Below are 16578 nucleotides of genomic sequence, written 5' to 3' on the forward strand. Positions count from 1 at the left end.
GGTAGCTGATCCATTGAGTCGAAAGATTGAGTATGGGCAGTTTAACTCAGTTGATTGTTTCGGAGCGTCCTTTAGCCATGGAGGTTCTGACTCTAGCTAAAAGTCTTATGTGACTTGATATTTTAGATCTAGACAAAGTTCTAGCGTGTGTTGAGGTGAGGTTGTCTCTCTTGGAGCAGATTAGGGCTCAGTAGTTTGATGATGCTAAGTTATGTAAGATTCGTGATAAGGTGATGAGTAGTGAGGCCAAGGAGGCCGTGCTTGATGATGAGGGGATTTTGAGGATCAAGGGACATATGTGCGTTCCTCGTGTGGGTGGTGTGATTCGAATGATATTAGAGGAGGGTCATAGTTCCAGGTATTGTATTCATCCAGGGGCGACTAAGATGTATCGTGATTTGAGATAGAACTACTGGTGGGGCAGGATGAAGAGAGATATTGTATCTTTCGTTGCTCAGTGTTTTAAATTGCAGCAAGTCAAGTATAAGCACCATAGACCTGGTAGTTTGCTTCAGAGAATGCCCATTCCCGAGTGGATGTGGGAGAGGATTGCCATGGATTATTGTGGGTCTTCCGAAGACCTTGGGCAAGTACCATTGAGATTGGGTTATTGTTGATCGATTCACTAAGTTTGCTCATTTCATCACAGTTCAAATTGCTTATAATACAGAGAAGTTGGCCAGGATTTACATCCGAGAGGTAGTGCGATTGTAAGGGTTCCTATTTCTATTATTCTCGACCGAGATACTCAGTTTACCTCCTATTTCTGGAGGACTTAGCAGGCAGAGTTGGGTACTCAGTTAGATCTTAGTATCACGTTTCATCCACAGACTGATGGTCAGTTCGAGAGGACTATTTAGGTGCTTGAGGATATATTGAGAGCCTGTGTAATTGATTTTGGCAGTTATTGGGACCAGTTCTTACCCTTGGCAGAGTTCACGTATAAGAATAACTATCATTCGAGGATTGATATGGCGCCATTAGAGGCCTTATATGGTAGGAGGTGTCATTCTCCTATTGGGTGGTTTGATGCTTTCGAGGTTCGACCTTGGGGTACAGATTTGCTGAGAGAGTCTTTAGACAAGGTGAAGCTTATTCAGAAAAAGCTTCTAGTAGCTCAGAGTAGGAAAACGATGTATGCGGATCGCAAGGTTCAAGATTTAGAGTTTATGGAGGGTGAGCAGGTTCTTATGAAGATTTCACCCATGAAGGGTGTGATGAGATTTAGGAAGAGGGGCAAGTTGAGCCTGAGATATATTGGTCCATTTGAGATTCTCCGTCATGTTGGTGCTGTTTCTTATGAGTTATCCTTGCCACCAGGTCTGTCAAGTGTTCACTTGGTATTCCATGTTTCTATGCTAAAGAGGTACCATTTAGACAAGTCTTATACCATTCGTTAGGATTCCGTGTTGCTTGATGAGAATCTGTCATATGAGGTGGAGCCTACAACAATTTTGGATGGGCAAGTGTGAAAGTTAAGGTCTAAGGAGATAGCTTCTTCTAAGGTGCAATGGAAGCACCGTCTTGTTTAGGAGGCCATATCGGAGATCGAGTCCGTTATGCGTTCTAGATATCCACAGTTGTTTGCTGACTCAGGTACTTTTCCCGTTCCTTTCCTTATCGCTCGAGGATGAGTGATTGTTTAATTAGTATCTGATGTAACGACCCGTTTGGTCGTTATATTACTTTTGACCCATTTATCTCCGTTGACCCTTCCCCATGCCCTATTAGTACAATTTTGATCCGCGAGGATAGGAGGCACAGTCCTCGAGGTAATCGGGCGAGATTTACGATCACTTATGTGAAATACAGCCTTAAAGAGAAAAGTCGTTGACAATTATTGACTTTTGGGCAAACGGATCTTTTTCAGAAATTTGTCGATTTCAAGAGGTCCAGATGGTCAATTATGACTTGGTGGGATGTTTAGTTTGGTTCCCGAGGCACTCGGAATCATTTTGTGATATCGGTGAAAAAGTTGGTCTTTGGCTATTGGGTGTTAACCCAGTCAAATAGACCTCTGTTGGGAATTCTGAGATTATGGGTGAGTCCTTAGCATATGTTTATGTATGTTTGCATATTTGGTTTGCATCTGGGAGATCTCGGGTGATTGTCGGGTTTTGGGAATGAGACAAGAAAAACCGCCAAGTCACGCCGGTGTTTGATTATCGTTGAGGCAGGGCTCGCGCGTAAAGGACCGGCCTTGGCGAGGCCTGGTCCGTTGGCGCATGGTAAATGGATTTGCGAATCCGCTCCTGCAGACGGACGAGCTATGGCGATAGGGGAGTCGCGAGAGCGGTCTCGCTGTAGCGGTCCTACTACCACTGCAGTGGGAGACGCAGATCAGAATCTTATTTAATGCTAAGTAAAACCCTTCACTTCCTATTCCTACATTTATTACTCCTAAGTGTCTTTAAGGCGAATTGCAGAAGTTCTAAGTAGATTCTTCTTGAAAATCGCTCTAACCTTGATTTCCTTTATTCACCTTTCTTAAGCATGAATCCATGGTAGAAAATCAATAGAACTTAAGGAGAAGATGGATTTTAATGTTTACTTTATCCTTTGATATTTAGGACCCGTTTGGCCATAAGAATTATTCGCTTTTCTTTTGAATTTTTTTTCCACTTTTTTCCAAAATTAGTGTTTGGCCATGAGGTTGTATTTGGAATTTGAAAAACAAGAAAATCTTGTTTTTCAAGTTTTTCATCTTTTCACAACCAAAACAAGTGCATTTCAACAACAAAAAAAAACTATTTGCAAAAACTATGGCCAAACACAACTGCAACTCCAACTCCAAAATTCCAAAAAAAAGTGAAAAAGTTTTTGGTTTCTATGGCCAAACGTCTACTTAATCTTCCAATATGAGATTAATTGATGGATATGACTAATCTAAGCATGGAATTTGATGAATTAATGACCAATAGGCTTGAATCTTCCATTATAGTTGATGAATTGAAAGATTGAAAGTTAGGTTCATACCTAAATTAGGGGTTTTGACTTGAATGATGAAATTAACCAATTCATTTAGCAATTGGGTTTTAGAATCGAACTTCTAGAATGTTGGGTTACCTATTCCATCTTCAAAATACCGGTTTTACCTTTGTAGGTCCATTTCCCCCTTTTTCTTAGTTGTTTTGATTCGAACAATAGTACAACAATATGGGTATCGTTGTTTCTTGTTTCTAACTTAGAATTCGATAATGGATAGACTTTGATTACTTGGAGGCTCTTTGGAAGGCCAAGGCACAAAATTGATTGTTCGTGGCTCCAGCTCGGCAGCTCGGTAGGTTACGGCTTAACTTCTGGTCAGACTTTGGTTAGCGAAGCATATGTAGAGTTAGTTACTGCCGGAGAAAGCATGTTATGCCTTCAGGCATGAAGTTAGGATGAATTACTTAGGTTTGGTGTTGTTGACTAATTTGTGGGCTTGTTGGCACTTTGTGATTTATTGTCTTGTTTCCAAGTGTGTGATATTGGATTTTGTACTTAGTGTCCATATTGTGATTATGTTACGGTTGTATCTCACTTATCTTGGCATTATCATGGATAGAGGAAAGAACTTGACTTAATCTTGATATTGTGATATGTGTCCATGTGCGGTACGATTGGTATTGATATGATTTCACTTAGCATTGATATTGTGCATGGCAGTCATCCTCATTTTACATGATACATTGCTATGAGTTGTGACTTGTTACTGATGATGATGATAGAGATGAGTGTCCGATGCCCGAGATCTTTGCCGGGATTGTGATAGTGGTACATGGACTTTGCGGGTCCCCCATAGGTCATGACTATCGAGGCTTGGAGTTATTCCATCTGTAGCATGTGTTGTTACACCTCGTAGTTTTGTACGTTGAGATTTATAAGTGTTGATTGTTTTAAGTATGGACACTGGAGTTACCTTTAAGAATATATGAGATTATATGCGCCAGCCTTATGTTTATGAGGGTTTAAGTTCATATAATAAGCTATGGAAGGATTGAAGGGCAAGTGAATCAAGGAAATTAAATTTGTTAGAACTTTGAAGAAAATATGAGGGGTAATTTTGGCCCAACTTGGAGGAGGAATATCTTTTAGTATATGAGGAGTTTTGAAGCAAAGAAAAAGCCTAAATTGAAGTTCAGGAAGTCTAGTTTCCAACGCAATAAACTGTTCATCAATAGGACATCGGAGTAGAGAGTTATGGACGTTACAAGTTAGGTGGACGGAGCAGGGGATCGCCCTGCACGAACGCGCTTCTACAGTGTGTGAACGCGCAGTGTCGCGCGCTGCTACAGTGTGCTAATGCGCAGAGCACCTTTTAAGTCGGTTTCCACTGACTTCAACCCTCTATATAAGGGCCAAAACGCCTCATTTTCCACCTAATAATCCCCAAAAACACTCAGCAACATATAAGAGCATATATATAACACAAAAGTGAGGATTTTGAGTAATTTCAAGTGACGGAGTATTAATCGAGGTCCGGGTAACGTGTAGTTGCGATTATAGTATTGTCTTGCGATGGAGTTGGCTTGGATTCAAGGTGAATATTGAAGATATTGTTGCTCTAGCGAGGACAAGGTATGAATCTTCCCTTATTGATATTGATTTTGGTTTATTTATGAAGATAGAGTTATTAAATGATCGTATAATGAACTGTTGATGGAGAAATTGAATAAATATCGTGTGGGATGTTTATGGAGTATCTTGGTGTTGATATTATTGTTGTTGATGTTGGTATTGTTGTTATTGTGATTTTGGGCTAGGCATATAAGTAGGGGAGATGCTGCCCGAATTTCAGCAGATTCTAAATGGATTTAAATTGAAGGCTTAAGACGAGCATATGAGGATCAACCTAAAAGTAGTGTGAATTGTTTTATATGTAGATTACAAGACTATGAATAAGTAAATTGCAAGACAGGAAGTAGGTTGGAAAGTTGAGAAATAAACGTCCGGGTATGTTAAGGCTAGTCCCTTTCTTTCAAAAGGCATGATTCCTATGTTATGATTCCGTATGTGTTTCTATAACCTTCTTACTCCCAAAAGTTAGAAGTAAATGATTCTTAAAATTGTTCTTATGATACTAAAGATGAGATGTTTTCTCTGATGAATATGATGATGATGATTCTAATTCTAGAAATTCCAAAGCTTATGATTTTAATGCTATTATGAGATTATTGAGCTTATTTCATGATTTTTTCGATTTTATTCATTGTTGTTGATCTCATGAGCTTATTTCATGATTTTTTCGATTTTATTCATTGTTGTTGATCTCACCTTATAATAATTGTTCCTTCAAGGTGAGATATAGCGATGATGATTGTTCCATAATATAAATCGGAGGTTACCGACCTTATGTCACTCCGAAGTATTTATAGCTTTTATTTGGTCCTCATGCATGCTTTATATATATATATATATATGTATGTACTTTCTCACACCGAACCGCTCTATAGTCGGCCGGGTACGACATATATTCTGGAACCACTGATCAGTTGGTATTTCATACCAAGTCCTGAAAGGGTCGGGTAGGTTACATACCGAGTCCCGAAAGGGCCGGGTACGTTACACACCGAGTCCCGAAAAGGACGGTACATTATGATGATATATATATATATATATATATATATATATACGTATGTATGAAAAAGTTTTTTTTAAGGGCTAAGCAAGCATGACATCCACCTTATGAGGCATCCAGATGTACAGGTTATCTCTCTTATTCCATGTTACCTTTCATATCTATATTATGTTGTTATTCATGCCTTACATACTTAGTACCTTATTCATACTGATGTCCCTTCTTGTGGACGTTGCGCTCATGCCCGCAGGTAGGCAGGGACACGGATCAAACCCGTAGGTGTTCTATCAATGGATTCTCAGGAGCACTCCACTTATTTCGGAGCTGCAGTCTATTTGGTATTAGTCCTTATGATCATTTGTATTCTATGTAGAGGCTTATAGACGTGTGTGTACAGTTAGATGTTTTATAGCTCCACCGGTTCATATTATTGTATAATATATTGGTAGCCTTGTCGGCTGGTGATGATGGGCATAGTTGTTGATGATTATATAGAGATGCACCGTTATGTTGTGATATATGTCATCACAGGTTATGACAACCATGAGCTACCTTTGGGGTCCACCCAAAAATGATTATGAGACATATTCTTAGAGGTACTCGGTAGGTTAGCTCCGGGTGCCCGTCATGACCCTTTGGTTGGGTCGTGACACGTGTGTACGGAGATTACATTTGGCCAGTGCATTTCATATGCACTCATTACTACATTCACATATTTCTTGGATTCGGACTTGATACTTCTACACTTGAGTTGTTGCTCTTGGATTGTGTTGTGTTTGTACTTAATTGCGAGCATTTCTATTCTTCAATTTCTTTCTTTATATATGTTAGCTAACTGTTTTCGGCCTATGATAGCTACTAGTACATAGTGTTTGTACTGATACTACCTTGCTGCATTCTTTTCTAAGTGCAAAGTACGTGACAGGCTCTACTTCCACTCCTCATGACTGATCCTGAGGCCCTGCTTCTGAGTGTCTAGGGTGAGCATCTGACGAGCCGCTGCTCGAAGAATCATCTATTCTGTCTTTATATTCTTCCATTCAGACAGTTCTTTACGACTTACAGACTTGTATTTAGACTTTTACGTAGTTGCTCTTGTACTATTCAGACCAGCTATTGGGGATTGTATTTGTATTCCGCACTTATCACTATTTATGTTTTAGACTTATATTTCTACTGTTTTATTTACTTTATCTTGGTTTGAGTTAATGATTAAGGGATGGGTTCGCCTACCAGGTGGAAAAAGGATAGGTGCCCGCACGCCTAGCGATTTGGGTAGTGACTAAAATCGTGGACGCTCGAATTTTTAATGAAATTCAACCCAAAATCGACAGAATATGCATTGTTGGTTTAAGGTAGGTTGGTTTTACAAAATCGACGGACAACATCGGTTAAAACCGACAAGGTCTGTCTGGTTTTTAATTTCTATTTTGCCTGTTTTTATTTAAAACTTGGTGAATGAAATTTAAAAAATCGAGGGACCATATCAGTTTTATAATTATTTTATTTTATTTTTAAAAAATTTTAAATTGATTAAAAAATCATTACACGAGCCGACTATGTCTGTTAGTTTGTTCTTCATATTGAAGAACAAAACGGCAGGCCGAGTCTCTTTTCTAGGTTTCTTCATTTGGATTTTTTTCCAAAAAACCCGATGGAAATTGTCGGTTTCTACGTCGGTTTTCTATAAAAAATTAGATGCAATAACCAGCAATTTCTGTAGTCCACCTGCCAAAACAAATGCAATTCAATATCCAGCTTCAAACCAGCACTAGATGCTGCCATATCAATTACAAAAGAGATGGAACATCAAAAATATATTCCCTATGTCCCAATTTGTGTGGCATAGTTTCCTTTTAGTCTGCCCAAAAAAATGTGACCTTTCTATATTTTGAGACAATTTAACTTTATGAAATGATTTACAATTACACAAATATCTAAGGTTTGTTTTGGTCCACAAGTTTCCAAAGTGTCATTTTTTTCTTAAACTCTGTGTCTAGTCAAATTATGCCGCATAAATTCGGACAGGGGAGAACTAAAAATGAATCAAAAACATCACTAAAGATCCATAAAAAAGACCTAAAAGTCCACCAAAGTTAAAATATCTACTAAACATTGAACCCAAAGTACCAATTAGTTTTAAAAAAGGATCAACATGTCCATTTATGAAATCCTAGGTAAGGTAACTCATCATCCGTTGTTCGGGAAACATATTTATCATCTTTATACTAAAAATCTTCATCATATGGGTCTGAGGGAGGAGAGCGGGAAACACCATGCATCCCATATGCAATGTGGCTTTGCACTTGTTCCTTGAGCACATTTACGGTCTTACACATGGATCTATTTTTAGCAACTCATCTTGCTTCATCCTGCTCTGATGCATGATTAAGTTGTTCGATTTTCTATACCATAGCTTCAATCTGAACGCCATCAACGTCCTTGACTTGAAAAGAAGACCCTTCACCTTGCAGTCTTGACTGGATACTGTTAAAGTTGTTCCTTGGGCCTAGACCGTACGCTCTCACCTTCAGTTTTCCCACAACTCAGAAAATCCACATATCTGTGGCCATATTCGGTGGAGGCTAGGTTGGCTTGCCAAGGTCATTGGTCTGCACATTTAAAAATAAGATTTTGTATATGCAAACAAATCATAAACTCATATATTACTTTTATCAATTTTTTTATCACTTACATATTCTTGCTCAGCCCTTGGCTCAACTAAATCATCCAGATCAGACTCATTCTTCTTCTTTTTTACGTGGGTGGCTAGTAAGTGCTCATCCTGAGCAGGCTCATGTTCCAATTGTTTTTCTGCAAACAAGATAAAATTAATGACTCACTTACATATTAATCACATAAAATTTTTTAAATAGAATAATAATTACCTTTTTCCTAGCTACAGCTCCCTGGCTCCTTGCACCTGTAGGATGCAAAAAGCCACCTTTCTAGGCCCCACATGCTTTCGTTGCTTGTTTCGACTTTGCAATAAACTCAGGAGTTTACTAATATTCATCAAGACCTTTCCATAGATCTTTTAGACGGCACTCGGACTTCTTTTATTTCCACAGAGCATCCCCAAACTAGTCAGACAACCTCGCTCTTGACTTCTTCTCCAAGTTGTAGCAACCTTTCTCTTGTGTACTGGAAGCCTTGTACACAACAACTTTAAATCAAATGGATAACATTAGATGATATATAACTAAATTAAAACTTTATATAGTATATAATTAGTTGTATTCCTTAAATTCATTAAACATATCCTGCCGCAGTGAATATGGAATTTCACCCCATGGTGCCATCTCATATGCGGAGAGGAGCTTTGCTATGCATACATGTCACGACCCAACTAGTGGATTGATCGGGCACCTACGCTAACCCCCCCTGGTGGGCGAACCCTTCCCTTAATTTCATTTTAAATATGTGTAAAGGAAATAGAAATATATTTTAGCAGTCTTAACATATATAAGATAAAATAAGTGCGTAATAAGAGCTACATCATCCCAAAAATCTGGTCTAAATACAATACAAGAGCTACTAATAATACTCTACACGTCTGGAGTAAATACAAGTCGCATAATGCGAATACTGTCCCAGAAAGCAAGAGAAGACGAGTAATAAAAGAGGAATCACCAGGCTGGAGAATCCATCAGGTAGCTCACTGTCACGACCCAACTCGATGGGCCATGACTAGTGCCCGAGCTGGACACTCATATACGAACCTGCTAGATATAGTCAGACTGAAACTAAGGACAATATGGAAATTTGTAAAAGCATGCTGTAAACTCATAATGTCATATGTTAGAATAAACCTGTCCCCTGGGAGTCATAGTTAACCAAAACATAACAAAATGTGCAAGCCAATAAGGCTGCCACTATATATCGGAATATCCAGAGCGAACTGCGTCGATATAGCTGTTCAAACATATACACAACCTACACATGTATACAGACCTCTAAGAGTATAACAAAGGACATATGATGGTTCAGGGCCCCCGCCGTACCCCTAAACATGCATAAGTCTATATCAAAAGGATCTGTACCAAAATGATTCTAGCCCACGAACAATGGAGCTCTCCAAGCAGCTGAGCAGAAGTCCTAGGCTGGAGGATCACCAAACTGAGTGTCTGTACCTACGAGCATGAAACGCAGCCCCCGAATATAGGGGGTCAGTACGAAAAATGTACTGAATATGTAAAGCATGAAGTATAGTAGTGAAGATCATGACTGAATGAAAAGAAGACAGGAGATAAGTATGATAATCAAGGGATACCAATGCATTTGTACCTTATGTGGTGAGTCATGCATATATATACTCTGTATACCATACCCTGCCCATTATGGGACTCGGTTATATAAATATATATCGTACTCGACCCTTTAGTAAGGGACTCGGTTATATAAATATATACCGTACCCGGCCTTTTAGTAAGTGACTCGGTTATGTAATTATATACCGTACCCGACCCTTTAGTAAGGGACTCAGTAATGTAATTATATACCGTACCAGGCCCTTTAGTAAGGGACTCGGTTATGTAATTATATACTGTACCTGGCCCTTTAATAAGGGACTCGGTTATGTAATTATATATGTACCCGACCCTTTAGTACTTTGAATTCAAGCTAAAATCCACTGCAATACGATACTATAACCACAACTATACTCTATCCGAACCTAAATTTCAAGATTTTACTTAATTTGGTATCAAATTTGATGGGTAAAAGTTAGGAGAACTTTTCCGGGGGTTTGGGATCTGTTTGGGGTGTGTTGGAGTGGAAATGAGGGGTTAATCCCCTTTATATAAAGTTCTAGAGTCGGTTTTCACCGACTTAGACTTTGCCCTTCGCGTTTGCGGCCTTGGATCGTGTTCGAGAAGGGTTAATCTCTAACACTCTTCACGTTCGGGCCATGTGGTCGTGTTCGCAAAGAGCAATTTTTTGCTCTGGCGGCAGGACTTGTAAAGCCTATAACTCTCTGATCCGATGTCCGATTGACGAACGGTTTGTTGCGTTGAAAACTGGACTTCATGAACTTCAATTTAGGCTTTTGCTTTACCCCAAAACTCTTCATATACTTAATGATATTCTTTCTCCAAATAGGGCCAAAATTGCCCCTCATATTTTCTCCACGATCCAACAAACTTAAGTTCCTTGGTTCACTTGCCCTCCAATCCTTCCGTAACTTATTATATGAACTTAAACCCGCATAAACATAAGATAAGCGCATCTAATCGTATATCCTTGAAGAAAACTCCAGAGTCCACACCTAGAGCAACCATCACTTATAAATTTCAATGTACAGAACTACGGGGTGTAACATTCTTCCCCCCTTAAAAACATTCATCCTCGAATGTTGTAGTATGCAAACCCACAACATCTTCGTTGGGTTCATTGTCTTCCTATTAGAATCCGATTGCCATATCTTTATGCTATACATTGATCAATCTTTTCCTGTTCGTTCTTAACTCCTTTACTGGACTCATCTATGCCCTCCATCACTTCTTTGTTCTTATGTACATACTCAGGTATCAACTCGTATCCCGCTCTCGTTCTGTTCCTATTATCGTAGTCTTGACTTGCCATGCCATAACTGCTCATCGTCTTGCAAGTACTCCTTTTTTCTCACTCCTTGTCTCCCTACTAATGGGCAGCTCCCTTGCTCAGCTATGACACCCTTTTGCGTTTACTCCTTCGGTGCCATCTTGGGCTATCCATTCCTGTACCTGTTGATCTTGGATACACACCGTATTTGCTCTTTGTAGTTCATAGCCTCTCTCACACTGACGCCCCAAATATTTGTTCAATATCTCTTTATGGCTAATAAATATAATGGTTATACTCCACAAACTATCCTCCCCAGTTCTTTTCCAAGATCAGTTACAACAATATCCAAAATGCGTTATTCTTCGGTGCGTATCATTTGGAACAATCTATAATCTGAGCTCGCATTGATTTCATAGCTCATTCGTCTTTGAGCTTCTACCAAAACTTTCTCTTTAGCTTCCTTCTCTCAAATCTCATGATATAAATCCAGAAGCATAGGGCTATAGAAATTCTCATTTCATTACAACTTTCTTGCAACGTAAGTATATTTATCCTCAATTTCCTTGTACCGGCGATTACCTCGTTAGTCATTATTCTCTGTTAGCTTTCCAGTGTGGCCTTCTTACTATTTTAGTTGGGCACAACTTCACGTTGATGATTCCTATAATTCCAATAGTATATGCTCTCCTATTCAGTGTAATTAGTGATCCATGAGGTGTTCCCTAATATCCGGTGATACGGCCGAACAACGCTCTTCCTTCATTTGAAAATTGCCAAACTGCCAACTGTTGCTCCTTTTGCTACAATTGTCATCTCTTCCGGCACTAAAATTCCCTCTTGTTGTCATCCCAAGTTTCCTTTGGGTTTGTCATCCTTTCCATCATTCTCTTTGAAATTATCTTGGAGACCTTCCTTACTCTCTTTATTACTCTTTAGGATACATCGCTGCCTATTTAAGTGCAGTACAAACTTTCCTGGTCTAGAAATATCATATCTCACGTCTGCAGGAAGTATTCTCTTGATCCATTTTAATTCCTTTTCATACCTGCTTGTGGTATGCTTATCTTTAATTCATTTCTGCTCTCTCTTAATGCATTCTTGATATGCCACTACGTCCCGAATTTTGGCCTCTTTAAGCTAACATCTTCCTTTCTTTGGAATTTTGACAATACTATACTTCATTTCAGAACTAGATCTGTTGTCTCCCCCTTTTTAAGGGTGTTCTTATACACTAGTAACTCCCAAATATCAGTAGTCATCGGCCAACCCTAATGATCCACTAACTCTTTTGATCTCTTATAACACTGGAGTTCTCTCATCATATAGCTTGACTTATTTTCCTTTCTGCTAATCGAGGGCTTTGCATTTAAACGAAGCGCTTATGCATTACCGATCCATTCTCGTTGCCTTCTTTAAGGCCCTTCTACTTTTACCTTTTGTGACCGAACATTTTCCCGAATCAACAGGTTAATGGGAACATTGGAATCCATCAAAACATTTTACAAAACGTTTGGTCACACTTTGCTCTTTTTATCCCTCGTCTTCCTCCACAACTATTATCACTGAAATTCTTCTAACTCTGAGTTTTCGGTTGCACTTTACATCTACAATATATCATTGAGAGTTAATAAGCTACACTCTTCCACTTCCACTACCAATCCTTTTATTCACTTAGCTCACTTATCCGAAATTTTTCTTGACTACTTATTTGCATCCCATCTACGCGTTGTAGTTCTTCCAAAGATTCTGCCACTTCTTGTTCGTATCGCAAAAATCCTTGCAAATATACTCTCTTCTTTCTTCTCCTCCCTACCGCCAAGGCTAGTCCAAGCTCATGAATATTTCCCATACGTCCTCTTATTTCCTCTATAACTGAACCTCGGTATTCCTTATCGTCATCCTATGTCATTGATGTACTACCTCCCGGTTAGCTTTGTTAATTCATTATCCTCTCACTTGTCCTTGGTGATTGCTCAATTTTTTTTCTTTTCTTCCCTTCCTCTTCGAGCACCGTTCTCCACTTGTTATTTTATAGTATTGACCCTGGAGTTCGTGAAATATTCCTTTAAACGTGCAAATCTGTTCTATTCTTAAATCATCCTTTAGAAAAATTCCTCCGTTTCCGAGGCAACCGTGTCAATATAATTACACATTTATCCCTTTATGTACTTCTCGAGAACTGAGAATCTCTTAGTATCGTTGCAAGGCCTGATCATTCCCTCTCCTACTTCACATCCCTATTTGTGGTTACTATCCCTTAGTCCCACTTATCGAAATCTGTTCTCTGACCCCACACATTCATCTTTTGTTCTTTATACTTTTTCCTTTGCTCTAGACATTTCTAGTCCTCTACTTCCTATATACTCAATTTCTTCCTTTCCCTGATGTTATTGCATTAGGACTTCCCACTCTAACATGTAGTGAAAATAACATCAACTTACCTTGTATCATCTATCACTTGAACTTCACTACCCTGTTCGATTAATGCCTTCAGTATATAGCAACGTCGGTTGCTGGGACACACATACTGGTTGGCGCGACCACATATAGGATATCACACACACACACACACACACACACACACATATATATATATATATATATTTACTAACGCCTCGCTTACAAAGTATTTCCAAATACTATTCAAACTTATCCTAGTTCTAGAGTTGTGATGTACCTTCTTTCTCTTTGTCGGTCTAGTCCGCCTCATCCTTTGCGATCTTTTAGGATTTCAAACCACTCCGCCTACTCCAATTTCCCTTAGGTTACTCTAGCTCCTCATCTGTCTCTTATGTATAAATTTGTAGGACTCTTAGGACACTTCCCAGGGGGGTCACCCATCCTAGTATTACTCTCTCACCCCAAAGACGCTTAACCTTGAGCTCAATGGGATCCGGTGCGTTAGTGCTGGTATGATCGCATCCACCCTACTACGTGACCTTTATCACATAATCTAGAACAAGTTGAAGTTCTAACGGATTCCAATAAATTCTCGTAATGCATCTCATTCTGGATTAGAAAGGATCTCTTACTCTTCCGACTAAGCAAATGCTATTTTGGCCTTTGAAATCCTCAATAATCACCTTCAATCTGCATGTCTGACTACTTTTCATCCTAAATTTCAAGATTCCCAATGGCGGCGAAAACATCTTAATCATGGGTACTTATAAATACTTTAGTTATTGGTCCCTTTAGGATCTCCGCTCGCCGCTATTAAGTAGTAACCTATAGTAAATGCACACACATAGGAAATTCCAATAAATACTCATATACCTATAGCCGATCGGTCCTTAGCCCGATCTGGTGCGCTATAAAGTGAAGTATGCACTTCATCATTGTCTTCCCACCATCTGCTAGTCTGGCCTTCATCATCTCTCTTATCTGAGTCCGAGGGATATGGATAATCGGGCAACTCCTAGTTTACTGACGGCCAGGATAGAAGGTACAGAGTAATCAGTAACACTCACCGGAGTAGCTGGTTTGACGTAGTGCTCTACCATAGGAGCAACTGGTAGGTATCATAGGACGACAACAATTAGTTCACATATATGTTGAAAGAATAAAAAAGAAGACATGTAAACAATCAAGTATATTCACGAATCAATTTGAATAAGATCAATTCAAATATCAAGTGCCATATACAAATCAAGCAATGGACAATGGATGTAAGTGTGAATGCATATGTGATGCAATGCACTGGTCAACTGTCCATACCATACACATATGCTAAAGATGGAAACTTTCACGTCTCAATAGTCATGACCCATCGGGGACCAGCGAAGTCCATGTACACCCTCATCCTGGAAAGAAATCTCGGGCAGTGAGTATAACACATTCCGCTCCGATAGCAACCTCGGATCAAGGATTCTCATCTCTCTTTTACACGATCCAACAAAGACCTTGGATGTTCCACTTTATCACTTATCATTATTTAGTACCAAGTTATAGTTCATAACAATGCATTATATAAAATGAAGATTTAAGCCATGCATGATATCTCAAACAACAATAAATCATAATCAAGATCTCATTCATGTCTTATCATAAGTACACATCACGATTCAAGCCTAATCTCATTATTCTTCCTTTTTCCGATGATAAGTGACATAACAAGAGAGAGATGAATGCATACACATGTCACAACATAGCGAATAAGGCGACAAGCCCAATTATAACAGCAAGGCGACAATCCCACAAACAATAACAGAACCAACCTAATAGGATTGCACCTCCATACCATAACCGAAGTCCTAACATGCTTTCCCCATCAATAGCTAACTCCTACATATGCTTCACTAATTGTAGTCTAATCGAAAGGTAAGCCGTAACCTACTTCGAGCAGGTTCCACGAACTATCCAACACGAGCTTTGCATATACGAAGAGCTTCTGAACGTTCGAAGTTTATTCAACAACATAATCTACATTAGAAAAAAAGACTAACGACACCCGAATTTCTACAATACTATTTGAATCGAAAACAACCCTTTTTAAAGAGGAAATCGAGCCCACAAGGGCAAAATAGGAATTTCAAGTTACAATCGGTTAATCAATGTTTGGGACATCCAATACTATCCCTCAATTACTGATTAAACCCACTTTATGATTAATTCCAATATTAGATCGAAAATCCCCAATTAGAGAGGAACCCTAATTTCCATGACTTTGATTCTTGAAATAAAATGAAGATTCAAGCCTAGGATCTAATTACCCAATGATTAGATGGTAGAAATTAGTATATTTAACAATAAAACCCAATTAGATAGAAAGATATTTATAATCATCATCCTAGGGTTCATGAACCCATCTTTCCCAAATAGCTCATTAAAACTACCATGGATTAAACATAAATAAATCACAAAGGACGAAATAAGAACTTACCCAAGGAAGAATTTACCCTGAAAGCTCTGCAAATCTCCCACACAAACACTCTCTAGGTTTACTATTTGAGAATGGAAAGAACGGTTCGAAATTGGGAATTATAAGGTCACTGACTTAGCTATTTCCGCATTCGTGGACACCTTGTCCGCCGTTGAGGACTCGCTTAAGCGCATAAAGGACCCACAGAAGAGGAGTCCTTGTCACCACATACTCTCGCGTCTGCGGGAAAATCCCACATGGCTTGACCCGCAGAGGTGAAAACACACCCGCAGAAGCGAGACATTTGGTTTATGGTTTTCACCAAGTTCCACCCGAAATCTTGAAATTCATTTGAGACCACCCAGATACAAACCAAACATGCAGACACATGTAAAAACATGCCACGAACTCAGTCGTGCCCTCGGAATTTCCAACAGAGGTCACCTTGACTCAGTCAACCCCCAAACGGCCAAAATTGAGTTTCCAACCAAGGGTACAAAATGCTCCTGAATGCCTTAGGAATCGAACCAAACATCCCACCAAGTCATAATCGAACCTTCAAACCTCATGGAATCAATGTAATTCCTAAAAAGGTCCGTTTACCCAAAAGCCAACT

This window comes from Lycium ferocissimum, chromosome 1 (genome assembly GCF_029784015.1).
Source record: "Lycium ferocissimum isolate CSIRO_LF1 chromosome 1, AGI_CSIRO_Lferr_CH_V1, whole genome shotgun sequence".
NCBI lineage: Eukaryota > Viridiplantae > Streptophyta > Magnoliopsida > Solanales > Solanaceae > Lycium > Lycium ferocissimum.